Genomic DNA, 26638 nt, shown 5'->3' with positions numbered 1-26638 from the left:
TAAGAAATTGCCATGCTGGTTCAGATCAAGGGTCCATCAAGCCCAGCATCCTGTTTCCAACAGAGGCCAAACCAGGCCACAAGAACCTGGCAATTACCCAAACACTAAGAAGAGCCCATGCTACTGATGCAATTAATAGCAGTGGCTATTCCCTAAGTAAACTTGATTAATAGCAGTTAATGGACTTCTCCTCCAAGAACTTATCCAAACCTTTTTTGAACCCAACTAAATTAATGCACTAACCACATCCTCTGGCAACAAATTCTAGAGCTTTATTGTGCGTTGAGTGAAAAAGAATTTTCTCCGATTTGTCTTAAATGTGTTACTTGCTAACTTCATGGAGTGCCCCCTAGTCCTTCTATTATTCGAAAGTGTAAATAACCGATTCACATCTACTCATTCAAGATCTCTCATGATCTTAAAGACCTCTATCATATCCCCCCTCAGCCGTCTCTTCTCCAAGCTGAACAGCCCTAACCTCTTCAGCCTTTCCTCATAGGGAGCTGTTCCATCCCCTTTATCATTTTGGTTGCCCTTCTCTGTACCATCTCCATCGCAACTATATCTTTTTTTGAGATGCAGCAACCAGAATTGTACACCATGTGGTCTCACCATGGAGCGATATAGAGGCACTATGACATTTTCCATTTTATTAACCATTCCCTTCCTAATAATTCCTAACATTCAGTTTGCTTTTTTGACTGCTGCAGCACACTGAGCCAACGATTTTAAAGTATTATCCACTATGATGCCTAGATCTTTTTCCTGGGAACCTAACATCGTGTAACTTCAGCAAGGGTTATTTTTCCCTATATGCAACACCTTGCACTTGTCCACATTAAATTTCATCTGCCATTTGGATGCCCAATCTTCCAGTCTTGTAAGGTCCTCCTGTAAAGTAACACAATCCACTTGTGATTTAACTACTCTGAATAATTTAGTATCATCCACAAATCTGATAACCTCACTCGTCGTATTCCTTTCCAGATTGTTGCAACCGTCACTGCTCGACACCCTCACTCCGCCCTTTTTACCTCTGTGGCGACTCCCTCCAGGTCTGATGGACGGCTGGCTGCCGCGGCGTCTCCATGCCGTTTCCCTCTGGCGTCCCCGGACCGGCTCGACGTTGTAGATCTGCCATGTTGCCTGAAGACTTAGGGCGTGTGCTTGTGCGCGCTCTGATTGATGTACCAGCAAGAGCACGAACCTCAGGGGCGTCCCCCTGAGATGAGGTCATCCGCTTCCAATATTTAAAGGTCTCTGATATTGTTAACAAACTGAGGGCCTCATTTTCTAAAGTATCGCAGGCCTGCGATACTTTAGGTAATGAGGGGCGGGGGGCTGAAATGGGGGGCGGTCCTGCGCTAGCCAGCAGCGATCGCACCACCGCGGTGCGATTGCTGCCGGTTTTGCACCCAATAGCGCCACCATAGAAGGTGTAGCTATTGGGCGCAAACTAGGACGCGAAAAGGGCCTTACCTTTTCGTTGTCCGCGGCGTCTTCACGGCGTCGGCCCCGGTGACGCCCCGACTCCTCCTCTTCTGGAGCCGACTCTGCCCCCATCCTGGTTTTGCACGCAATAAGGGACTTTTCGCGTGCGTAACGTCCCTTATCGCCTGCGAGCCACTTGGAAAATGAGGCCCTGAGTTAGCAAGGATTCGCTAAGGACTCACTTTGGCTATCCCCCTATTCTGCCTCCTCGGACTTACCAGAGGTACCCGCTCCTCGGGGGCCTCGCTCTTTTCTTTATTTCAGATTACAGATAGGAACCGGTACTCGCTCCACGAGGGCCCATGTTCCTGGACACTCTGAAGATTCTCTACTGCCTGGAAGCTATTGCTGCTACAAACAATTGTGAGTTACCATCGCTCTCTCAGAGCTTTCCCTGGAACCAGGTACTCGCTCCTCGAGGGCCTAAACCTTTCCAGCTCCTGAGCTTCCTTGAGACCTTACGTGAGTTTTGTCATCTAGTTCTGTTATGAACTCTGCCTACTCTGCCTACTCACTTTCTACAGTTTCTCAACAGCTCAGCCATCCTGGATCACTGTTCCAGTTCCTGAGGGACTATAGCCCTGCCGGGCATATCAGGTCACTACTGCCACCTCTGGTGGTTTTAAAAACCTGTTTAATAAAAGAACTAATGTGTGTCTGTATGCATACTGAAGCCTAGCCGGTGGTCCCTCTTGGGATATCCTCATGGGGGAGTGGTCATCTGCCACCAGCCCAGGGATCCAACCACTACTATAACAGAATTACAGATGCTAACTCCTAGCACCAGATCCTGAACAGATTGCTAACTCCTCCCTCTTCAGGAGCCAGCAACACAGATTCATTACAGATTGCTCCTCCTATCTGATTGTTCCACCCATCCGGCATCAGATCTTGAACACAGATCATTTATATATATATTGAAAAGCACTGGTTCAAGTACAGATCCCTGAGGCACTCCACTGTTTACCCTTTTCCATTGAGAAAATTGACCATTTAATCTTACTCTCTGTTCCCTGTCTTTTAACCAGTTTGTAATCCATGAAAGGACATCGCCTCCTGTCCCATGACTTTTTAGAAGCCTCTCATGAGGGACTTTGTCAAATGCCTTCTGAAAATCCAAATACACTACATCTCCTGGTTCACCTTTATCCACATGTTTATTAACCCCTTCAAAAAAATGAAGCAGATTTGTTAGGCAAGACTTCCCTTGGGTAAATCCATGTTGACTGTGTTCCATTAAACCATGACTTTCTATATGCTCTACAATTTTGATCTTGAGAATAGTTCCCACTATTTTTCCCGGCACTAAAGTCAGGCTCACTGGTTTATAGTTACCCGGATCGCCCCTGGTGCCTTTTTTAAATATTGGGGTAACTAATAGATCAGAAATTTCATTTTTTAGTTCCTTCAGTACCCTAGGATGCATACCATCCAGTCCAGGTGATTTGGCACTCTTTAGTTTGTCAATCTGGCCTACTACATCTTCCAGGTTCACAGTGATTTCGTTCAGTTCATCTGACTCATCATCCCTGAAATCATCTCAGGAACTGGTATCTCCCCAACATCCTCATTAGTAAACATGGAGGCAAAGAATTCATTTAGTCTTTCTGCAATGGCCTTATCTGCCCTAAGAGCCCCTTTAACCCATCGGTCATCTAATAGTCCAACCAACTCCCTCACAGATTTCTTGCTTCGGATATATTTTTAAAAGTTGTTATTATTAGTTTTTGCCTCTATGGCCAATTTCATTTCAAATTCTCTCTTCGCCTATCAATGTTTTACACTTAACTTGGCAATGCTTATGTTTTATCCTATTTTCTTCAGATGGATCCTTCTTCCATTTTTTGAAGGATTTTTTTGGCTAAAATAGCCTCCTTCACCTAACCTTTTAACCATGATGGTAATCTTTTTGCCTTCCTTCCATCTTTCTTAATGTGTGGAATACATATTGACTGCACCTCTAGGATTGTATTTTTAAACAATGTCCATGCCTGTTGAACACTTTTAACCTTTGCAGCTGCACCTTTCAGTTTTTTTCTAACTATTTTCCTCATTTTATCAAAGTTTCCCTTTTGAAAGTTTAGTGTTAGAGCTGCAGATTTACTTATTGTTCCCCTTCCAGTTATTAGTTTAAATTTAATCATGTTATGATCATTGTTGCCAAGTGGCCCCACCACTGTTGCCCCCATAGTTAGAGCAATGTGTGTCTATTGAGGGCATGGGTGTCTGTGGACAGAGTATATATTTACAGAACTGGAGGTATAGGATTTATACTGGGTTTCTTTTGCACATACAATAACAAGAATGAACCTCACTCTTAAGCAAGAGTACCATATGTTAGGTATGATCTCAAGCTCTCAGATTTATTGCTAATGTTCTTTTTAATATGTGCATTGTGCCAAAGAGCTTCTTTCTGAAGCTTGTATAGTATAATTTATACAGGCAACATAGTGGGGTGAGCTGGGACGTTTTTTCAACTTCTGCCCAAACACTTAGGACTGTTTCTGTATCTTTAGGCCACATTTTCTTGGTCTCTGATTAGACCTTTTGTTTCTTGATGATCTTCTTTCTCTCCATACAAAGTACAGAATAGTCGCTAGGTATTGACACTACTATTAGTAATGATGCTTTTTGCCATTTTCTCCTTTACCACTATGTCTTGTTTCCTAGCATCAAACATTTTTATTGGTTGGCCTGAGAATGAATAAATATACTCTTTGATTAATGTGAAAAATATTTGTAAGAAAGAATGACATTAATTGTAAGCATAAAGTAAGAAAATGGCAGTGGGTAAGGGGGTGAGGTTGGGACAGAGTTGAGGCAAAGCAAGGGTGGAGAAGAGGGCAGAGCTTGTTCTGCTAACCCTGAGGATATTCACAGTGAATATGTAGATTTGCAGGCACTACCTCCATTGTCTGCACATCTATCTCTTGCATATTCTTTGGGGATCTCATGAAAACCTGTCTGGCTAGGTGTGTCCTGAGGACTGGGTTGAGAACCCCTGGATTAGAAAAGTCTATTCTCAAGAAAACTTAAAATTTATCTGTTATGGTTTTAATGAAAGTTGTGAACCCCGGGCCGAGATGAGAGATGTCTCCACCCACAGGGAGGAGCCCCGTGGGCCTCACTGTTGGTGGGCATGGTCTCAGCGATGTAGGACACAGCTGTGAGAGAGACTTTATTAGGGAAAGAAGATAATGCATAACCCGAGGAGTGGGAAATGCAACAAACACAGTTCTTGAGCAAATAAAGTAGTGAAGCTGGTATTGTAGATGAGAAGATCCGGTAGTGGCCCACAGCACGGTGTTCACCAGGAGATTCCTGCAAGCTGATGAAGATACCTCTGAGTGCACATCCGGTAGTGGCCCGCAGCACTGGGTATGTTCCTGTATCACAGACCTCTGCCTCCTTGGAACTGTAGGTGCCAAGGAGGCAGAGGTCTGTGATACAGGAACCAGGCCATAGATCTTGCATAGATGGAGCAATACCCTGAGGCACAGGATGAGTAGAGTCAAGATGCTGCAATGTTGGAGAGTTCAGCAATGTTGAAATAAGTTGAAGAAGGTATTCACACAAGGAAGTTCCAGCAGAGATTCCCGAGGATCAGGTCAGGAAAGTCCAAGGCAGAAAGGCTCTCCGAGGAGCGGATAGCCAAGACGTGGAAGAACCCCCATGGAGCGGGTACTCAGAGCGTCCCAATGCCACATGGAGATTCTGGAACAGAAGATCCAAGTTAGAGCAGATTTAACAATGAGAGAACTCCTTGCTAACTCATCTTAGTAATGGGCCAGTCTTCGGGAGGGGACGCCCCCGAGGTTCCCGCCATGACATATACATAAGGAGGCCCTGCGCGCGCATGCCTAGGTGATGCCGAAAGTAAGATGGTGGCTGGCAGCGTCCATGCCATCACGGGGACACCAGGGAGGTCGGCGTTGGTTGGCGGAGGCCGCCATTCTCCCAATGATTGACGATGCAGGGAAAAAAGAGGTGAGCATGAGAGGTCGCAGCTGTCTGTGACCGGGTGCAACATTATCTAGCTTTCAAAACTGTTAATCATCCAAAAACCAGACTGTAGCAACATAGTAAATGGTGGTAGATAAGGACTGTAAAGGTCTGTCCAGTCTACGCAGAGGAAATTCATTTTGAAAATACTGAAAATGCAAATAAGCTGCCTAGATGAAAAAAAGACAAAGTTGCATTATTCTGATACAAAATAGCTTTGGAAGGTGGTGAATATATCAGTAATAGCAAAATTAAATTGTTTATTGATTTAACTATTTAATGTACAAACTCAGGAGTAAATTTTCAAAGGGGTTTTGCACATAAAATTAATATATGTCCTCAGGTCCCACAGCTGATGGCAAAAGAGGGGGTAATGCAGGAGCCAGCAGAATTTAAATTCTCTTGCCAGCTCTGCCACCTCACATATGTAATCATGCTAGCCCCATAACCAATCAGGGACTGATGACAACCTTTGCTGACTGATATTTGCATATCATATAGGAGCCAATTGCAGGGCATATCATCATTGGTCTATGTTAGGATGCAAGGGGCACCTACCATGAACTAGTTATGTTATCCATGCAATTGGCACCATGTTGGAATCCCAGCACCATGCTCCCCAGGATCTCCTTTCAGCCATAGCCTGGAGCTGGAAGATGTAGCGATCTCCTTGATAGATGCATGTCATGAGCACTGGGGGGCTGTCCATTATCACTTTCTTGAATAATGGTTCTGTTCAGCTGCTGATAGACTTTTGCTCTATCCACAAGTGTAAGAACCAGAGAAACTAGGATTCACATTTTACTTCCCCTATTGATGCTTCATGACTCAGGAACCCACCTGAATATAAGCTCTTCATAGTAGGGACTTCTAGTACTTGAATTTAAAAATTATTGTAAGCAACCTTAAGCATTGTTTGGAAAGGCAGGCAAAAATTCCAAATCTCAGAAGTTATGAACTATTTGCTAGATATTAAGAATTATTAAAATGTTTTTGATATTTTTAATAATCTTTGTATGTGAATGTTCTATATAGCCATGTGATAGAAGTTTGGGTTTTTTTTAAAGTTTTTCATTTAGCCTGTCCTCTGTCTGTGTTAGATGAAACATTTTATGATCTGGAATTAGTGATTCATATAAACTGTATTTCCTTATTTAAAAAATGTTCCTGTTATTTAGCGGACTAATGGATCAATATACTACTATTAATTATTATAACGTTGTAACAGTGCCATCATCTTTGCTCTCTCTTCCATCCCATGCCCTTTTATGTCATAGACCAAACAATGATTTTAATTCTTCTTCTGCCTTACATCTACTCCCAAGTCATAAATTATAGAAAGCCCTTCTGTCCTCAATGTGCTCAGTGAGAATACAATTATTTCTATGGGGCAACCTTTAAGTATTCATTCTCTCCTTTCCAGTTCTGTATATTATGATATAGCGATTGCTTACATGGAAAATGTCTGTTTATACTGAATTTACTCCAAGCACATCAAGACTTAAAGCTTACTAATTCCTCATAACACTAGTACAATGTAAATTTAAGTTACACCCATTGTAAAACACTGATAAATTGGAGATATATTTGAACTATTTCTTGACCTGTTAGCAATTATTTTTAATAGTGTTAGCAAAGGATTACTGAGTGACTGGGAAAAGTAGATTTCAAAAAGTGTTGTATCAACTTTGCCTTTGTCAGAATGAGTATCAACCATAATTGGTGTTATTTAAAATATCAAGACTTTGCATATTACCATGTTTACATATCTTTCTGTTTAATATTTTATTTCAAAATTTTCCTGCATTTTGTGGCAACATTTATGGAGACTAGAAAAATTTGTCTTTTTATATAAAGAAGGTCTATGTCATGAAGAGTAGGCATCAATCAGATGATTATGTATTTTGAGAACAGAAACATTGTCAAATTCTTGGATAGCATTCAATAGAAAATAGAGTTCACAGTAGTAAAGTGACTCTAAGGCATCAAATTTAGGTAGAATGGTACAATCAAAATTAACCTCCAGATTGATTTATGTCTTTGGAATAAATAATCATTAATGCAGATCTTCTCATGCATATTTACATTATAAACATCTGCTGTACAGATTACTAAGCAAACTACTTTTACATCGACCACAGTTTTTATGAAAAAAAAAATAACATTATGATTGCTTTGACAAAATAAATAGGAATATGCTTAAACTTAATTGTGATACCAAGGATCAAGAAATCTAAAAACTGGGCTGACCCAATAGTTCAATGGTAGTGCATACTTTCTTTTCCTTTTTTATAAACATATGTGAGTATATTTTAAGTGCTGTGAGGCAATGCCCCTATGTTCCCTCTTAAACTGGTGCAGGGCCAGGCTAGATGCCTGGTTGCCTTTAATTCCCCTGGTGAGAGAGCTCTGTGGGTGGGGCCCAGCAGGGGAGGAATAAGAGCTAGGATCCACGTAGGGTTAGGTAGACCAGGTCCAGGTCTCCAGGAGGAAGACAACTCCTATAGAATATTGCAGTCCAAACACTGAGCTGTAATGAAGCTATATGAGTATTGAGGGAAGCGGTACTAACTGTGAGTAATTGGGGTGCACTGTCCTGAAGGTAAAGACAGTCTACTAATGTATATGTATTAAAGTGGTAAATAAAGATAAAATGTTTTAAGAGAGACTGGAGTCAGTTCAAGTTTGTGTCAGGGAATCGCCACTCATTCCCACATATGGTGTCATGCATGGGATTGTTTTCTCTAAACCTAGTACAGAGGAAGGCCCAGCCTCCAAAAAAACGTTTAGTGTATGTGTGGCCTGCCAGAAGCAGTTTGGACGCCAAAACATTTGCAGAAGAGTGAGAGACGTGTCTGATTGGAAGATAGAAAGTTATGAAGAGGACCTGTGTCTCTAAACTGATGTACAGAACACATGGTGACTGTGGCTCTGAAACAAAGCACAGAGTGCAGGAGTGCATAGAGTGTGGTAGCTTGTGAAAGGGGGTAGCTAAGAAGCTGCACTGAAGAAAATAAAGATTTAGGTAGAGAGGAAACTATGAGTTGGCCTTGTTGCAGGGATAGCCAGAAAGTGATAGATTTGAACCAGCTAAAGAGGGAAGCTCTGCTGGAGGTAGACAGAGATTTAACAGTAGCAAGTTATTGCTGCTTATGCAGACTATTTTTTTAACCTTTTTTTGCCTTAAAAAAAAGAACAGAGCAAAGAACATTGGTGCAGCAAGGCTGTGCTGAGCAGGGTGTGGCCTTGGAAAAGCTGCCAGAATGGGCTGTGAATGTGGTGATAGGAACAGGGTGGGGCCCTCTTTCAGCAAGCAGCAAGTTATTCTGCAGTTCAAGGAGTGCAGGCACAAGAAAACTCTGGAGTGGAGCAGTCAGGGTACTGCAGCAACAGGTGAAGAAAAAGCAGCCAAAGGGCTGAAAGAAAGAACAGTACGTATTTCTGTGTAGTGAGGGCTCCCCAGTCCCAAGAGCTGGGTCAGAGGGAGGACGTGAGGTTCAAGGTTTGGCAGCTAGAATGGCCAGCCAGGGTAATGGAGCAAGGGAACCCATTCCCAAGAGTCCATGATAGACAAGAGAGTGAATGCCTAGACAGACTTGACAAGGATTACCAATAGCTCATGGAGGAACTTGATGTGTGACTTGCAGAGAGTTCTGGCAACAGTCTGAAACTGGCGCTACAGGTGGTCCTGAGGAAGATGCTGTAGGGTGCCTAAAAGCTACCAGAAATCCAGATGTTCCCATGAGAAACCCAGCAAAGGGGTTTGTGAAGAACCCAGAGAGAGGGATCACAGAGAGCCCTGGTGTTATACTAGTATGTGGAACCACGGCCGATTGCCGCTTACCTTGGGTAGTAGAGCTTCTCTGACTAGTCCAGGTAGCCCGGCAGCGAGACAGGATCCAGAAGGATGGTCCAAGGGTCAGACTGCAGGTAACACAATCCAGTAACAGTTCAAGTCGGGACAGGCGGCAAACAAACAGGAACTCAGGCAATGTATCCAAAGGCAGGCAGCATAATCCAGTAGCAGTCCAGGTCAGGGCAGGCAGCAAACAAGCAGGAACCAAGACAACTAATCCGAAGGCAGGTGGTAGACAGCGTAAACCATAAACAGTCCAGGTCAGGGCAGGCAGCAAGCAAACAGGAACCAAGGCAATAAATCCGAAGGCAGGCGGCAGGCAGAGTAAACCAAAAGGCAATCCGGGTCAAGAAGGCAGCAAGCATCAGGAACACAACAACAAAACTCTCCTAACGCACTTGTGGCCGAAGCAACACAGGAGAGGAGAAGCTTCCTTAAGTAATCCAGATCTCCCGTGCTGCCCAGCGCTTCCGCCGGCGTCTGACGTCAAAAGGGGGTGTAGCTGAAGCCCCGAGTCGTGTGGAGGCGGGCCGCGGGGAAGGCCAGCGTCAAGGGAAAACATTGACGCTATCGGCAGGTAACACCTGGAGAGGGAGATACAAGCTGCCCAGGAGGGTGTAGTATTGAGTAATTGGAAGTTGACACTATAGGAGGTGCAGAGGAAGACCCGGTAGGGTGCCTAAACACTGCCGGGAGCCAGGAGCTAACTCAAGTGAGAAGCCCAGAGGGAAAGGGCATGAAAAGGCCAGTGAGAAAGGAAAAGAAGTGCCAAGAGGGTGGCACTGTGAAGACCCAATCAAGTGAAGCTGCAGAGGAGAACCCAGAGGAAGGAACCACAGAGTGTCTAGAGAGAGATGCTGTGGAGATCCCAGCTAGTGAGGCTGCAGAGAAGCCAGCAACCTAATGGGTGACTAGCTAGAAAGCGCTGAGGGGATACCAGAGGAATCCCTAATGGAAGCACCATAGTCAATCTAAGAAGTTCTGCTGGGGTGTAATTTAAACCCAGAGTCAGCAAGAGAATTGGATAAATGACTAGGGGTGCAGGAAGTATATTGGGTGGTAGTAGGGTGGTCTAGGGTTACCCTGGGAGATGGGAGTGAGCATAACCCTTGAACCCTAATCCCAAACCTAACTGGTGGCTGGCCAGCTAAGAGGGCCTGGGGAGGTAAGGCACTCCCCTGGTTGGGATCTAAGGGGAGTAAAAACTCTTGGCCTAATGGGTCCAAACTGAGGGGGGTAAATGAGGCAATGCCCCTAAGTTCCCTCTTAAACTGGTGCAGAACCAGGCTATGTGCCTGGTCCCCTTTAATCCTCCTGGTGAGAGAGCTCTGTGGATAGGGCACAGCAGGGGAGTAATAAGAGCTGGGATCCAGGAGGGGTTAGGTAGGCCATGCCCAGGTCTCCAGGAGGAAGGCAGCTTCTATAGAATATTGCTGTCCAAACATTGAGCTGTAAAAAATCTGTATGAGTACTGAGGGAAATGGTACCAACTGCGAGTAACTGAAGTACACTGTCCATAAGGTAAAGACAGCCTACAAATTTGTATATGTTAAAGTGGCAAATAAAAATAAAGTGTGTTAAGAAAGGCTGGACTCAGTCCTGGTTTGTGTCAGGGAATCACTGTTCATTCCCACGGTGCACAAAAACATAATATGTTTCCAGGGGCAATATAGCATAGGAAAGGGACCTGAGGGCATGGGTGAAAGCATAACTTGGTTTACAGACTTTTAACACAGAGTGATGACCCAGGAGGTATGACAGATTTTTTTTTGTATTTACTTTATTTCTAGCATTTGTATGCGCCTACTGCCAAAGCTCTAGGCAGTTAACATAATAAAGCATATAGAATACATTATACATGCAAATAAACACATATCATAAAACAATCATAATCTACAATCTAACAGACTTCCCTCCTCATCCACCTTATATTACTTCCTAGAATTGTTATGTTTATTACTGTAATGTTCACCATGTTATAATATCTCAAATCTTCCATGAAAAATTATTCACTATGTAAACCGTTATGATGGCTTTACCGAATAACGGTATATAAAACTCTTCAAATAAATAAAATAAATAAATCATAAAAAAAATAAAGCAACATAAAACTAGTACAATAAAAGAATTGACATAAAATCAAGACTCATCCACTGCTAATAAATAAGAACATCCATCAAACGTCTGTTGGAATAAAAATGGATTGCACGTGGATTTAAAAGTTTTGTACAAGACATCAATCACAGGCTTTCAGGGAGCAAGGTCCACAAAATAGGTGCTGCCACTGAGATTGTGCTTTCTCTTGTTTTGGCCAGTCTAGCAAATCTTACTGAAGGGACATAAAAGATGAATATAGTGCATGGGGCAGGTTCTATATGTTTTTTCACAGTAAAGAATCCAAACTGAACACCAGTAATGCCACTTTGTACTGAATCCACCATTGCAGTTGTTCTGGAAGCCAATGTAATTCATAAACAAAGGGAATAACATGGTGCCTGAGAACAACCAAATATCCACCAAGTTGCATAAGAACATAAGAACATAAGAAAATGCCATACTGGGTCAGACCAAAGGTCCATCAAACTCAGCATCCTGTTTCCAACAGTGGCCAATCCAGGCCATAAGAACCTGGCAAGTACCCAAAAACTAAGTCTATTCCATGTTACCATTGCTAATGGCAGTGGCTATCCGTTAAGATCACACCGGGACCCCCCCTCTGGACCCCAGGTAATTTAAGGCATTTTGGGGGGGTTCAGGAGGGTGGGGGATTTATTTTAAAGGGTCGGGGGTGGGTTTTAGGGATGTTTTAGTGTGCCGGTTTTCCCGCCCTCCCCCGATTTACGATTTACACAATATTTAAAAAAACAAAACCGCGATGATCCGATTCCCCCCCCCCCCTAGCCGAAATCGATCGTTAAGACGATCGATCACACGATTCACATCTCTACCGCTAAGTGAACTTAATAGCAGGTAATGAACTTCTCCTCCGAGAACTTATCCAATCCTTTTTTAAACACAGCTACACTAACTGCACTAAACACATCCTCTGGCAACAAATTCCAGAGCATATGCAGGCAACCCAGTATAGATTTAGAATGATTTGCAATCATCTAACAGGGGCAGGATCAGCATTTGAACTATGATCTAAAAGTCCAAAACCTTCAGTAGTGGCTTCAATCCCCACATACTACGCATAATTTGAAAAAACAGCTCTGACAACTAATTAAATTTGTTGATTAAAAGTTAGATTAGAATCAATAAGAATACCAAGGTTCTTAACCTGCCAAATAATTGGTATTTTAGACTTTTCAATACTCATGAAAGAGAGAATTCTATCAATATGTAAATGCTATAGCACAATGATCTCAGTCTTTGAAAGATTTAAAGAAAGTTTGTTATAAGTTAACCACTTCTTCAAAGCAGACAAGCATATAGATACCATTTCTGTAGTCTCTATCCATGATGGTAGTTCTGGGATAAAAAAATTGGATGTCACCTGCATACAAGCAAAATCCAGCACAGATCCCAGCTAGTAGTTTGCAAATAGGATCTATACAGATATTAAAAAGAATAGCTGAAAAGCTGAACCTTGTGGAACACCAGCAAACCTATCAGTGCCTCTTGAAATCTGTTGTGACCTAATAGGATTCAAATCAGCTTAATATGGATCCTGCAATATCACATGCTCTTAGGCAGGAGTGACCAACCAGTGTGGCTCTTTCATGTGCAAAATGTGGCTCTTTCCCTCCTGCCCCATACCACCTGGGAAGCATTGCAGAGGACAGGAGGGGAGGAGCTGGAGCTGGGAGAACAACATAACAGTGCAGAAAAGTTCCAGTTAACTATCTGCTCGAGCCCCTCCACCAGAGCTGCTGCCTGCAACTATATTGGTGGAATGCTGGGAGGATATAAGGCTGGGTGAATGTCATTTCCTCCCTATCTCTCTAAAGTCAGTAATAGAAATTGGGCTGTTGTTTAACACCTTTTCCTCCTGAAGGAATATGCTGCCATTTGCTCTGCTGCAGGGTATGAGGAAACCAGAGTAGGGTGGGGGGACAGATTGAATGAGAGAGATCTGGCAATGGGGGAATTGCATGGGAATCATGTAGGAGTATGAATTGTATGTTTAATAGTGTGGAGGGAGTGCAAAGTACACAAGATTGGTCTTTAGACCTGAAGACAGTATATTAAATGTTTAAAACTAAATAATCAATTAGAGAGCTAGGGATGGGGATAGAAGGGATTTGAATAAACTGATTTCCTTATCGGGTATCCAATAAATGGCTGGGGCCATTAATATCCAATGACATTTTGATGACCTTCGTTTTCAGATTTTATTTTATTTTTCCTGGATATTTATCAGGAGATAAATCAGTGGAAAACCTGACATTTTTCCACTTGTTTTTTCCTATTTTTGTTTCCTATAATAAACATTCTTAAATTCCTGGGAAAAATAAAATGAAAACAAAAATCCCTAGTTATGTAGGATGGCTGCGCAGGTGTCACGTGCCCCAGATACAGGTTACATATGAAAATGATTTGGCAAATCTTGTCAACCTGAAACAATCTTTTTTTTTTTTTTTTAAACTATTATTTCACTGTCAATGTCAGTTGGAAACACTTCTTAGATACCTTGTCGGTTGAATCCAACTGAAAAATATTGACAAAAAATTGTAGCTTCCATTGGCAAAAGAACAGGAACCATGTTTAACCTTTTAAGACTTCCTCAGTGGAATTAATTTGGTATCAGACCTGTGATTGTCCAATTCTAAAAAAAATTAGTAAAAGAAATCTTCTAAAATATGTATAAACAGCAATGAAAAATGTATGTATATAAAAAGTTGTTTTAAAATGTTTGATTTTTTTTTTTTTTTTTTTAGAATTAGATGGATGGGGGTGTCAGATGCTGGCTGAGTTCTTCTGTTAAAGCCTTAACTGCTATAACCATTTTCACCTTCCTGAAAAATGGCTCTGCTCAGTTGCTGATACACTTAAGTGTTATCAACTATTTTCCTGGATATTTAAGAACTATGAAAATGGTTTTGGATGTTTTTGCTGACTTTGATAATCTTTGTTTGTGAATGTTATGTGTGGTATTGTGATAGAAAGTTTTCTTTGATTTTTAATTTGGTCTGTCCTCTGCCCACGTTAAATGAAACAATTGGTGAGCTGGGATTAAATTGATCAATAATAAATTGCATTTAGTTATTTAAAAACATTTTCCTGACATTGTTTCACAGACTAATGGATTAGTAGACGTCTGTTTCTTGATTAATTAGTTTTTGTGGATATTCTATTTTAGCCTTGTGGTTCACATTTGTAAAAGCATTATTTTAACCATGGTTGAATGGCAAGGAGATAAAAGGGGACTGACACAGAAGTACCTTGCAGGGGAAAATATCATGGTTCCTGCTAGTGAGTGAATTAATTAGTTATTCTTTTTTACCAGTGACAAGTCATGGTTTTGATGTGTTATTTCAATGGTATTGATGTATCTGAGAATTTCAATAGTATCTGAGAAGAACGTAAAAACTCCTCCAGGGATTCTTAATGAACTGAGAGACTCTCTGAGGGTTCTCCTACTGAATATGAGACTGCAGGGACTGGGGTTTTATTTATTTATTTATTTATTTATGCATGCATGCATTTCATATACCATCGTTCCAAAAGAAGATCACAACGGTTTACAAAAGCAGCATTCATATTATAGGTTAGAACAACATCTAAAACATGTTAACTAGAGGGCTAGGCAAGTCATTTGTGATATATAATTTATATTTCAATAGTCTTCATATATTAGTAATAGCATTGTCATAATGCACTTTACATCGCTCAGTGCTTATAGTATTGCAGTTTTCTGCATATTGATATTTTGTTAGATCATATACATTTTTTGAAGAGCCAGGTTTTCAGCTCACATTTGAAGCTCTCTCTGTCTGTTATCAGATGTAAACTTCTTCTCCTATAGGTAAACTTCAGTTCTCTATTAATTGCTATGCAAGGGTTAAAAAAAGGAAGCTTCAATTTGAGAATAAGTTACTAGCTAGCTCGTATTTAGGAAACAGAATAGTACAGGAGATTAGCTTTTTAAAACAAGATATGTCCACAATAAATAAACCAAATGATTCTCCTATGGTAGCAACTGCAGCTTTTGGTTTATAAATAACAACCCCTCTGCCAAAAAGATAAAATGAGAGCCTTATGTGCAAGCTAAAAATAATCAAATTATTGGACTGAAAGGGCAGAAGGTGATTTTCTTGGATCTGCTAGAGAAAGATTACAATTTGAGGGCCCGATATTCAATGCCACTTAGCTGGAGAAGTTCAGACTTATCCAGCTAAGTGGTGCTGTTTGAATATTGCTGCTGATGGAAGCTGTGATTCATTTTTTTATTCACATCTTTTACAACATACTGAAGTGTGAAAGACACAGATAGTCAAATTAAAATATTTTATTACAAATTCTGAGAATGAAATTGTTACATTTATTGCTTATCACATAAAATACATATTCTTTATAAAGAAATGCACAGAGAATATCGGTCTATTTTTCCATCTGTCAGCATCCATTGTGTTGTGTTTAGTAATAGAGGGTCAAGAAAAACTCTGATTTGTTTTCTATTCACCTTTTTTTTTTACAAAAAAAACAAACAAACTGGGGAGCATGTCACTCATAGATTTCAATAGCCTTCATCCTACCAATATATTTTGCATCACAATCTTACCAATTGGGGTCCAAATGGACTCCATGTAGTTTTGTTGATTGCCTTGAAAATAATTGTCATTGAACATGCCTTATTATTTATTTCAATATGGAAAACACAAAATAAAAGTTGTAACCAATTTTTCTTAATATTATTAACATGACTTAAGAGAAATCTGTTCATTTCTTATTCACAAATTATAAATGAAACGAATAAAATTGATGTAGACATGAACTTTTGCATTGCATTTTGAAGATGAAATACAATAAAAAACAAGTTATGTTCAGTGTTTATGAATGTTTCTAAACTCCCTGCTATGAATCTACTGTAGGTTTAGATGCATTCGTCACAACAGGTTTTTTGTGCACTGTGGTCACTCAGACAGGTTTTCTGCAAGAACTGCATACCTGACAAACTTTCTTATCAACCTCTCTTGGGCACAGTGCACATCTCTTTCTTTTTCTTTTGCAATGTCTTTGTGGTTCGTTTGTGGAACTGCAACCTCATCATCAGAGTTGATGATTATCGCGTGCGATACCAAGATGGGGGCGGAGTTGGCCCCAGTGATGCCCCCGACTCCTCATCTTCCGGGGCCGACTCCGCCCCCATTTTGGTATCGCACGCGATAAGGGAAATTTCGTGTGCAAAACATCCCTTATCGCGTGCGATCCGGGTGGAAAATGAGGCCCACAGTGAGACCATGCTCACAGTGAGACCCTGCTCCAGGTCGCCACGCTTTGAAGGCTCGTGCTCCACTCTAGGGGCCAACCCTTTCCAAGGAAGCCCTTTCCTCTCAAAGAAAGGGAACTCTCCCCAGTGTTGCAGCCTATCTCTTAGTACCTATTGACCCATGTTGAACCGCTGTTCACAGTGAGACCTCCTCCATGTCGCCACGCTTTGAAGGCTCGTGCTCCACTCTAGGGGCCCTTTCCTGCTCAAAGAAAGGGAACTCTCCCCAGTGTTGCAGCCTATATCTTAGTACCTGTTGACCCACGCTGTTCACATGGCACCCTGCTCCAGGTCGCCACACTTTGAAGGCTCGTGCTCCACTCTAGGGGCCAACCCATTCCAAGGAAGCCCTTTTCTGCTCATAGGAAAGGAACTCTCCCCGGTGTTGCAACCTATTTTTTTAGTACCTGTTGACCCATGTTGAACCTCTGTTCACAGTGAGACCTCCTCCACCTTGCCACACTTTTAAGGCTTGTGCTCCACTCTAGGGGCCAACCCTTTCCGCGGAGCCCTTTCCTGCTCAAAGAAAGGGAACTCTCCCCAGTGTTGCAGCCTATATCTTAGTACCTGTTGACCCACGCAGTTCACATGGCACTCTGCTCCAGGTCACCACGATTTGAAGGCTCATGCCCCACTCTAGGGGCCAACCCTTTCCGTGGAGCCCTTTCCTGCTCAAAGAAAGGGAACTCTCCCCAATGTTGCAGCCTATCTCTTAGTACCTGTTGGCCCATGTTGAACCACTGTTCACAGTGAGACCTCCTCCATGTCACCATGCTTTGAAGGCTCGTGCCACACTCTAGGGGCCAACCCATTCCAAGGAAGCCCTTTCCTGCTCATAGAAAAGGGAACTCTCCCTGGTGTTGCAGCCTATCTCTTAGTACCTGTTGGCCCATGTTGAACCACTGTTCACAGTGAGACCTCCTCCATGTCACCATGCTTTGAAGGCTCGTGCCACACTCTAGGGGCCAACCCATTCCAAGGAAGCCCTTTCCTGCTCATAGAAAAGGGAACTCTCCCTGGTGTTGCAGCCTATCTCTTAGTACCTGTTGGCCCATGTTGAACCACTGTTCACAGTGAGACCTCCTCCATGTCACCATGCTTTGAAGGCTCGTGCCACACTCTAGGGGCCAACCCATTCCAAGGAAGCCCTTTCCTGCTCATAGAAAAGGGAACTCTCCCTGGTGTTGCAGCCTATGTTTTAGCACTGGTTGACCCATGTTGAACCGCTGTTCCCATGGCACCCTGCTCCACGTCGCCATGCTTTGAAGGCTCGTGCTCCACTCTAGGGGCCAACCCATTCCTGGGAGCCCTGCCTGGCTCAAAGGAAAGGGAACTCTCCTCAGGTGTAGCCAGCCTGTATCTACCCTCTGACCCACTTTGAACCACTGTTCACATGCACCCTTCTCTGACTTGGCCTTGGAAACTCTTGTTTGTATATCAGCTACGTCCACCAGATTTTAAAATACCAGCGAGATCTCACTAGATGCCAATGGAAACACCCCACTTTAGGGGCGAACCCATTCTAGGGAGCCATTTCCTGTAGAAAGGAAAGGGAACTCTCCCCAGGTGTAGCCAGCCTGTATCTACCCTCTGCCACTCTGCCTTGCTGCCATACACCAGATGACTCACTCAACTCCTCGTGGTGTTCTTGCCACTATCATAGTTGCTCAATGTGTTGGTGCTAGTCTTTCTGCTTGCTATGTTCCCCCTTCATTGTGCTGTAGGATGTTGATGCCACTTGTCTTGCCACTTTGCCTGTCATGCTGCCTTCGAGGGTTCATGCATCTGTTATCGGGGCTCTCTTTTGAAGCTGTGGTGTGTTTTTGACACTCTCGCTACTGTGCCTCTGTTAAAGCACTCTTGCCAATTCTGGTACCCCTTTCCCCTTTTACAGTGCCTTAGGCTATTCATGCCACTTTGGTGCCACTTTGCCACAGTCTACGTACCTTGGAGCTGTTTTGTTGTTCTGATGATTGCTCCCCAGAAGTTTCATCAAAATTGATAAGAAAAACCCAATTCTGCAGCCAAAAATAGGCTGCAAATACTTCCCCCATTGACTTTAATGGGAACCGGAAAACTAATGCACATATCAACGTATCGGGGGCGCCATTGGACAAATGCAACGAATTTGCCCGCCAACGAATACGAATGCTGAATTGGACGAATCCGTGCCCTCTGCACATCCCTACCTTGCAGTCATTGTGCAGGATCCTGTACCAACATTCCCTTTTAACACAGTGCACTGTTAATCATATGAGCAAATTCAGTATGCTTTGACATTAAAGAGCATGTATGTGCATTTGTTTACAAAGCTCATTTTGTTCCACCATCTCATGTCCCTCCACATCTTCCAGTCTCGAAGCCCATTTGTGACCTCTTTGTTTACCTTCCACATCTTCTGGTTTCTTGCAAGTGCAAAACAGCTCATGCAAGACACTTTGATTGCCAAAGGATTTCCTACATCTTTGTTTTCTCCGGTTAGCAAAGACCTATTGGTGAGTTATAACATAAAATGTTTACAAGATTGAGAGCCACTCTAAAGATTAGTTCACTTTGTCATAACACCCACAAAAATTAGAAAACACTCTCTAACCTCTGCTACCATAGATGAACAATCTTCTTCTAGGTTGTTAAAGGAATCCATCAACTTTGTATCAGCCACTCCATGGTACAGTTCCATATCCATACAATTTATACCTCTGTCACCATTGTCTATGTCTGCCATTTGATTTTCTCAGTCCTCTTTGTTATCAAACAGGTCTTGAAAATCAAACAACTTTTGTGCCAATAGAATCTCATCAATCTCTGCATTGACTGGCCCTTCTTCGCATTCTCCTTCGGCACCGGTAATGCTCCCCTGAGATTACATCAAAATTACTACAGCCTGCTGCCCTTCTGACTCTGCTTTAAGGACTAGGTCACTAAGAACGTCACAGAGCTTTTGTCCCCTCCTTGAGAACTGGGGATCGTCCCTCCTTTCTATCGCCTGTCTTTTGGAGGTTTCTCAGTCCACTTCATTATCACCTATTTCTTGGGAGTCGAACTATTTTTGCACCAAAGGCATCTCATCCGTCTCTGCATCGACTGGCCCTTTCTTTGGCAATGGTAATGTTCTCTGGAGAATCAAACAAAATTCCTACAGCCGGGTATCCTTCAGACTCTGCTTTGAGGACTCTAAGAAAGTAACGATACTATTACTTGCACCCTGCCTTGAGAACCAGTGGCTGTCCCCCTCTTTCTATAGCCTGTCTTTCAGGGGGTTTGTAGAGATCCATTATTTTCAACAGCACTATGATACAGCCTTTTTTAAAATTTAAACTTGCAGTGGATTCGGCTTATATGGCATCTGCCACCTATCAACATTTTCTACACATGCAGTGTGGGCATGCCTCTGCCTTGCATGCCCCCCTCCCCCCCCCCCCCCCAGTCACCCTGGACATATTTATTCAGACTTGTTAGCCACAGTCCTATCCATTCTGACACCTCAAAAGTAAAAAAATTATTCTTGGCCTGTTTGAGAATATTACTTTGTAGTCTTGTATTGTCAACATTTACTCTATGTACATGTTTCTAATGGCCCAAAAAAAAGAGCATATGTAACTCCATCCCTGGATGCAGATTGCTACAGTAAAAAGTACATTATACTTTTTACTGAGTCTAAGTGTTCTTGTGTCCCTGGCCATAAGCATAGAGAAAGCTTTACACTACCCGATAGGGCTGGAACCTTCCCAGGCTAACTTGAACACTGATTCTTATTTCCTGGGACTGGATGCTTTGTCGTTGTGTGTGGGGCGGGGGGAGAGAGATTACTCCCAAGGCCCCAAGTGCTAAGGGTGTCACCTCGTGTTCTGGTTCTTGTCTCTGGGAGAAGGGTACTTGTATGTCCCAGTGTGTGTGCTGGATGTGTCCAATAAAACAGCTGGAGCTTCTGTGCTACTGTCTAAAGTAAAGTCTTTACTGTTGCAAATGTATGAGGATGGCACACAAGTTAATCCACAGCACCACAGTATATGCTCTTTTACAACCTCCTCCTCAATCTGTGCAGGAATGTTGTCTGATGCCAGGTCAAGGAAAGATCTACCCTCCAGGGCTTGGAAAATTATAGAGTCCCCAGTTGGAAAGGGTGTCCTTTACATTGGCAGAATAGTCTTTCCAACTGGCCAAAATCGCACAGTTAATGTCTCTGCACAGAGAGATAAAGTCTCTTTCTCCCCAGGATTTTGAAAGTACCTCCACTTCAGGGGCAGGCCTTCCCTAACCTGTACGCTCCCAAACACACAGGGTCCCCATTCCCTGGGCCCAGGAAGTGTACAGGGCCTCACAAGCATCCTACCTCATAAAATGGTAAATTCCAAAAAAATGTGCGGAGAGGGAAAATCCAAACCAGCAAGGGAGTGGTCTAAAAAGGAAAACCCCTCTGAACCCAGGTCAAGACACCCAAGCAGGGCTTGCTGGCTCCTCTGACTGGGCCTGTAAAAGCAACAAAAGTTGTGCCTATCTACCTCTGAACTCTTTGCAAACTTAAAAGCTCTAGCTAGAGCATTGCTATATATGATCACCAGGGGGATGGCCATTCCAGATCCCTCAAAGGGAGGGGCTGCATTTGAATTTAACCCTCCCCCTTCACTCCATCCTGTGCTAAACTAGCTGACATCTAAGACCCAGGACTTACTGCTGGCATGACAGTAGTGTCCGCTATACATTTTACAAATAATAGTCACAGAAAATGTTACGTCATTTGTTAAAAAGCTGAAGGTTATAACATCTCTCATTTTAGATATATAATACATTAGAATATTTCTCAAGGTAAAATGTGGTGAAAAAACAACTCTGCACACACTCAGCAACAAGTATTTATATAACACTTTATAAAGCAAACAGAGAAAAAAAAATCTTGGTTTATCTAGAACATAGTTTTTCCCTGTAAATATCCTGTTAAGAAAGGTACTATTATTATTTTGATCTGAAAAATAGCTATTTTTCTGGAGTGTATGGAATCTGGTAACAAAAAAGAGTCTTCCTTCATTATTATTCCCTAAGTTTTTCTTTCCAGTAAGAAACTGAATACAACTTTTAGGCTTAGGTCATGACTCTGTCCCACCTTCCTATTCTTTTTCTCCCTTGTTTGAATTATTTGACAGATTTTTCCCCTTCACGTCTTTGGTTATCAAGGTAGCAAGTTTTGCTTGCTATTTCTTATGGGTTCATGGCCTTCTCCATGTGGTGTTCATGGCTGATGCAACTGTTATTTACTTTTAGCAATGTATTAAAGATTTTTGGTGGATATCAAATATTGTATGTCAAATAGTTCAACATTTTTTTTTATTAAGTATATGTTTATATCCTTCTTTATTTACAAAACTGTTAATGGGTTATCTGCATTTTCCCCCCCAACTTCCCAAAACACGTCTGAACTTGTCCTTACTTCAAGACACGCCAGAGCATGTTATGGCAAGGAGGAGGGGTGGGGGTGTATTTCCAGGATGGATCAGTGCCTGGCATGCCCCATTCCTGAGTGACATGTCTGCTATTAGTAAGGAGTGGGGGCTGCTCCGGGGAGGTGAAAGGGCTGCAATCCTATACTTACAGTAGGCAAAACAAAACAACTCTAAATAGACTTCTTATTTACATTAAAATTGGTCAATGTCTACCGCTAAAGGACAAAAATGTTTGGTGTGCAGAAAAAGAAACAGAAGAGTTATTTATTTATTTATTTGTTTGTTTTTTTGCTAACATTAATAACATGTTCAAAACAGTTGTTTACTGAAAGCAGAGTACTGTCTCCAAAATGAGTGTGTGCTGCATCCTAAGAAAGGAGGGGAGAGTGTGTGCCTCATCTATTCTCAGGGGAAAATAGAAGATGAGAGGGTGGGGCAAACTACAGACTCCAGCATGCATCCTTCCTGGCTCGCCTTGTGTCTCATCTTCAGGCATCCCCCCCTGCTGTATTGTCATATCAACATGGGCGGACAGTGTATCTCTGTCTGTGATCATTTATTCTGCATGGTGATGGGGGGGGGGGGGGGTCCTGTGTTTGTAAAAACATCTAAAACAAAAGTTTAGATCACAGTGGCATCCAGAAACAGTGGAGAGGAGGGAGAAAAAGGGAGGAGTCGTGGGGGCTGAAATTGAACACTTCAGGCTTTTATGGTGTGTCCTAAGGAATTTCAAACCAAAAGGTTTAATGGATTGCCACTCAGGCATAGAAGGTGCCTTTGGCTTCATTCCACATATACAAAGAGATGCAACAAAACATACTGCGGGTACTCCGTAAACTATAGGGGCCGATGCAATAAAGTCGTGTAGAAAGCGGGGGCTGAACAGTCAGCGCCCGCTCTCTTAACGAGCGCATGGCGCCCCTAAGGGTGGCGTTATGCAATATTTAAATGAGGGGGGTCGCATTAGCACGGAGGCGCTAGGGTCGCTTCCGAGACCCTAGTACTTCCTTGCTAACGCGAACCCAATCATTTTCGTGACTGCCATACGCCAGTCACGAAAACCGACACCGAGTTTATTGGTGTCGGTTTACCTTATCGGCGGACAGCCACAGAAACCAATGCCGATAAACCCGGTGTTGGTTTTCATTACTATTCACCGCTGAAAACCAATGCCAAATTTATCGGCGTCGGTTTTCCTGGCTGTCCGCCACTAAGGTAAAGCGACACCGATAAACTCGGCGTCGGTTTTCGTGATAGCTCCAACTGTCAATTTTTTTTTTTACTTTTATTTTCTTTTATTTTTCATCTTTTTTTTATGTGCACAGCTATTAACTCCTGCTCCTAGCAGGGGTTAATATTTGACAGTTAAGTGTGCGTCCGTGATGCACTTTTTTTTTTTTGCATCGGGAGTGAATGCCTAATAGACTCATTTACATGCATTTGCATGTGAAGAACGCTATTAGATTCACTCTGCGTTGGACACAAGTTGAATATCTGCTAATCCCTTTATTGCATTAGGGGATTGATTAGCACCTATTCTACCCACATCCGACTGCAGGTTAACAGTGCGCTCAGCTCAGCACACCGTATTGCATTGGCCCCTCTGTGACCCAAAGAGCTAATACAGGAAAGCTTGTAACTCCAAGAGCGACAGTGTACAGAACCGAGGGGTCAAAATTGTACAGCCAAGAGGAAAGGAAGGTAGGAAAAATGTATCTAATTTTCTGCCTTTGCTTTACTAGTATTAGAAAGGTAATTTTTAATTACTTAAAGATAAATTTCATGTATTTGGATAATTTTCAAAAACATACACAGATTGATAAACTGCTTATGGCTTTCTATGCATAATACCACTGTTATTTTCCAAAATAGGTATTGGATCATTTTATCAGGCTACAATGGTTTTTCCCTTTTAAATATCGTATTAAGGCATGACCATTTTTTTGATGTACCAAGACAGTAACTTTCAAACCGGCATGCATGCACACTAGAGATGTGAATCGTGTGCCCGATCGTCTTAACGATCGGGTTTGGCTGGAGGGAGAAAAAAATCTGATCACTGGAGATGTGAATCGGAATTGGTTCCGATTCACATCGTTAATTTTTTTAAGTGAGGCCCGACCCTTTAAAATTGACCCCTTACCTTCCCCCACCCTCCCGAACCCCCCCAAAACTTTTTACGAGTACCTGGTGGTCCAGTGGGGGCGCGGGGACGATCTCCTGCTCTCGGGCCATCGGCGCCATTTTGACTGCCACTCAAAAATGGCACCGATGGCCCGATTTAAAAAAAAACCCACCCAACCCTTTAAAGATGACCCCTTAACTTCTCCCACCCTCCCGATCCCCCCAAAACATTTTTAAATTACCTGGTGCTCTAGTGGTGGTCCCGGGAGCGATCTCCCGTTCTCGAGCCGTCGGCTGCCGCTCATAAAGATGGCGCCGATGGCCCTTTGCCCTTACCATGTGACAGGGTATCCGTGCCATTGGCCGGCCCCTGTCACATGGTAGGAGCACTGGATGGCCGGCGCCATCTTTACGATGGCGGCGGCCAACTTCTAGGGTCTGAACTTGTCCCTAGTTCAAGACATGCCTGGGCATGTTATGACAGGAAGGAGAGGGTGGGAGTCTATTTCAAGTGTGGGTCAAACTACAGAGCCTGGCCTGCACCGTTTCTGTGTGATAGGTCTACTATCAGTAAGGAGGGAAGGGGATGGGAGTGACATCATCCAAGATGGAACTGACAAATTGAAATTTTCCACCACTTTCCCACTTCTACCAAAAGGCATGCCTGGCATGCCCTGGTGTATGTGGAAAAGGAAAACAGAAGGACTTCGTTTTTATTGGTTGTTTTTTTTTTGTTTGTTTATTTTAACTAACACAAACTATATGTTAAAAAAAAACCTGGCTGTTTGCTGAGCATGCTCGGGGTGATGTCATTAACTCAAATATAAATCAAATTTGACCACATCACTAGTATGGGTCAAATTTGAAACTATCAATCGTGCTCGCTGTAAACCCAAAACATGTTTCAAATTTCACTGCGGTGTCACATATAATATTTCTGTATTAATTATATAACAACCATTTAAGGAGAATTTTTTAAAGTGAAAGGTGGTGGTTTCATATAATATTTAAGCGGAAACCATCCAGGTTATCTCATCATTGTTTTATATAATCATAAACACACCACCCCCACCTCTTGTGTTATCTCGATCATGCCACAAACAATAACATTTGCTGTTTTAATACCTAAAGTCTCTCAATTATTTGTTGTGCTCATACTGTGCCATAAAAGACATCCCAATGTTCAAACAACCGCCTTTGTACAACTACTTAAATGAAAGTTATGACGTCCTCCTCTGCTCGTTCTTGAATTAGTGAATCAATTCAAATGTGGCTGACTCCTGTGCCATCATTCTCTTTAAACAAACATGGCTGCCAACTGTGCATGCTCGGATGACATCATCCAAAATGGTGACCCTCCCCTTTAGCTGTGCTGAAATTTCCAGTGATGTCATCCAAGATGGCCACCCCAGAGCACCTGCTGCCATCTTGAAAAATGTATTTCCAAGAGACAAAAAGGATCATGGTGTGAGACGAGCTAGGCTGGGAAAAGGGGCAAGGCAGAGGTGGGGCTTAGACTGGAAGTGAATGCTGATTGGTTGAGAGGAGGGGCTAGTGGGTAGGGCTATGCTGCCTGTTACTCAAGTGTCAAAACAACTAAATCACTAGATTCAATTAATCATCCCTTGTGATTTTGGTTCGGTTACTTGGCTCCTTATTATAGGTAACCAAGTAGATGATAAACTCTTTAGGGAAGGAATTAATAGACCTAATTTAAAAATGCTGTTAACCGCCTTGAATCTTCCTTGGCTAGGTGAGCTAAAGAATCCAAATTTCCTAGAAGAGCTTAAAGATTTAAGAATAAAATAATAATAATAACAACTTTAATGGTGCAAGTTTGTCTAAAACTCTCTTTTAGAGATTTTCTGCTGCTGGTAGCTTCTTAGCTCAAATAATCTTTGAAATGCTAATTTCTCACAGTCTGTTTTCTTCTATAGACTCTTAAATGCTAAGACCATTTAAATGGTCCTCACATTCTTAAAAAAAACTTTCATTAACTGGGTGACTAATATTGACAAAGATTTCTCTTCCTTTTCCCCCTCCTTTTTATCCAAGTGATCTATTTTCAACTCATCTACATGAAGACCAGATGGAAGCAGAGTCCACTACCAGAGAAGATCAGAGTTGACATGGCAGCTGACAATGCACCTATGTCCAGGGGAACCCATGAGAGAGCTACAGTTGAATGTGACAAAAAATAGATACATATTTGTTTAAGAGACATCAATATCTAATATGTCAGGATGTGAGTCAGTGCAATAAAGTGGTCAATGCTGTTTTGCTCCACCTCACTCA

At 42.4% G+C, this 26638-nt stretch overlaps 1 long non-coding RNA gene across 2 annotated transcripts in view; it reads left to right on the top strand.

The window, feature by feature from the left end:
• Positions 1–26629, top strand: part of LOC115084262 — a 54453-nt gene extending 27824 nt beyond the window's left edge. The window contains exons 1-2 of one of the 2 annotated variants that reach the window (XR_003854508.1): positions 23831–23920; positions 26399–26629. This is a non-coding gene — a long non-coding RNA (uncharacterized LOC115084262). Of the gene's footprint in view, positions 1–23830; positions 23921–26398 lie in introns of those variants that run through there. The other variant, XR_003854507.1, reaches the window with a different exon arrangement.
• Positions 26630–26638: the final 9 nt, after the last annotated feature.

This window comes from Rhinatrema bivittatum, chromosome 2, assembly GCF_901001135.1.
Source record: "Rhinatrema bivittatum chromosome 2, aRhiBiv1.1, whole genome shotgun sequence".
NCBI classification, from domain to species: Eukaryota; Metazoa; Chordata; class Amphibia; order Gymnophiona; family Rhinatrematidae; genus Rhinatrema; species Rhinatrema bivittatum.
Note: the sequence above shows the minus strand (reverse complement) of the source record. Positions and strands in the feature narration are given on the sequence as shown.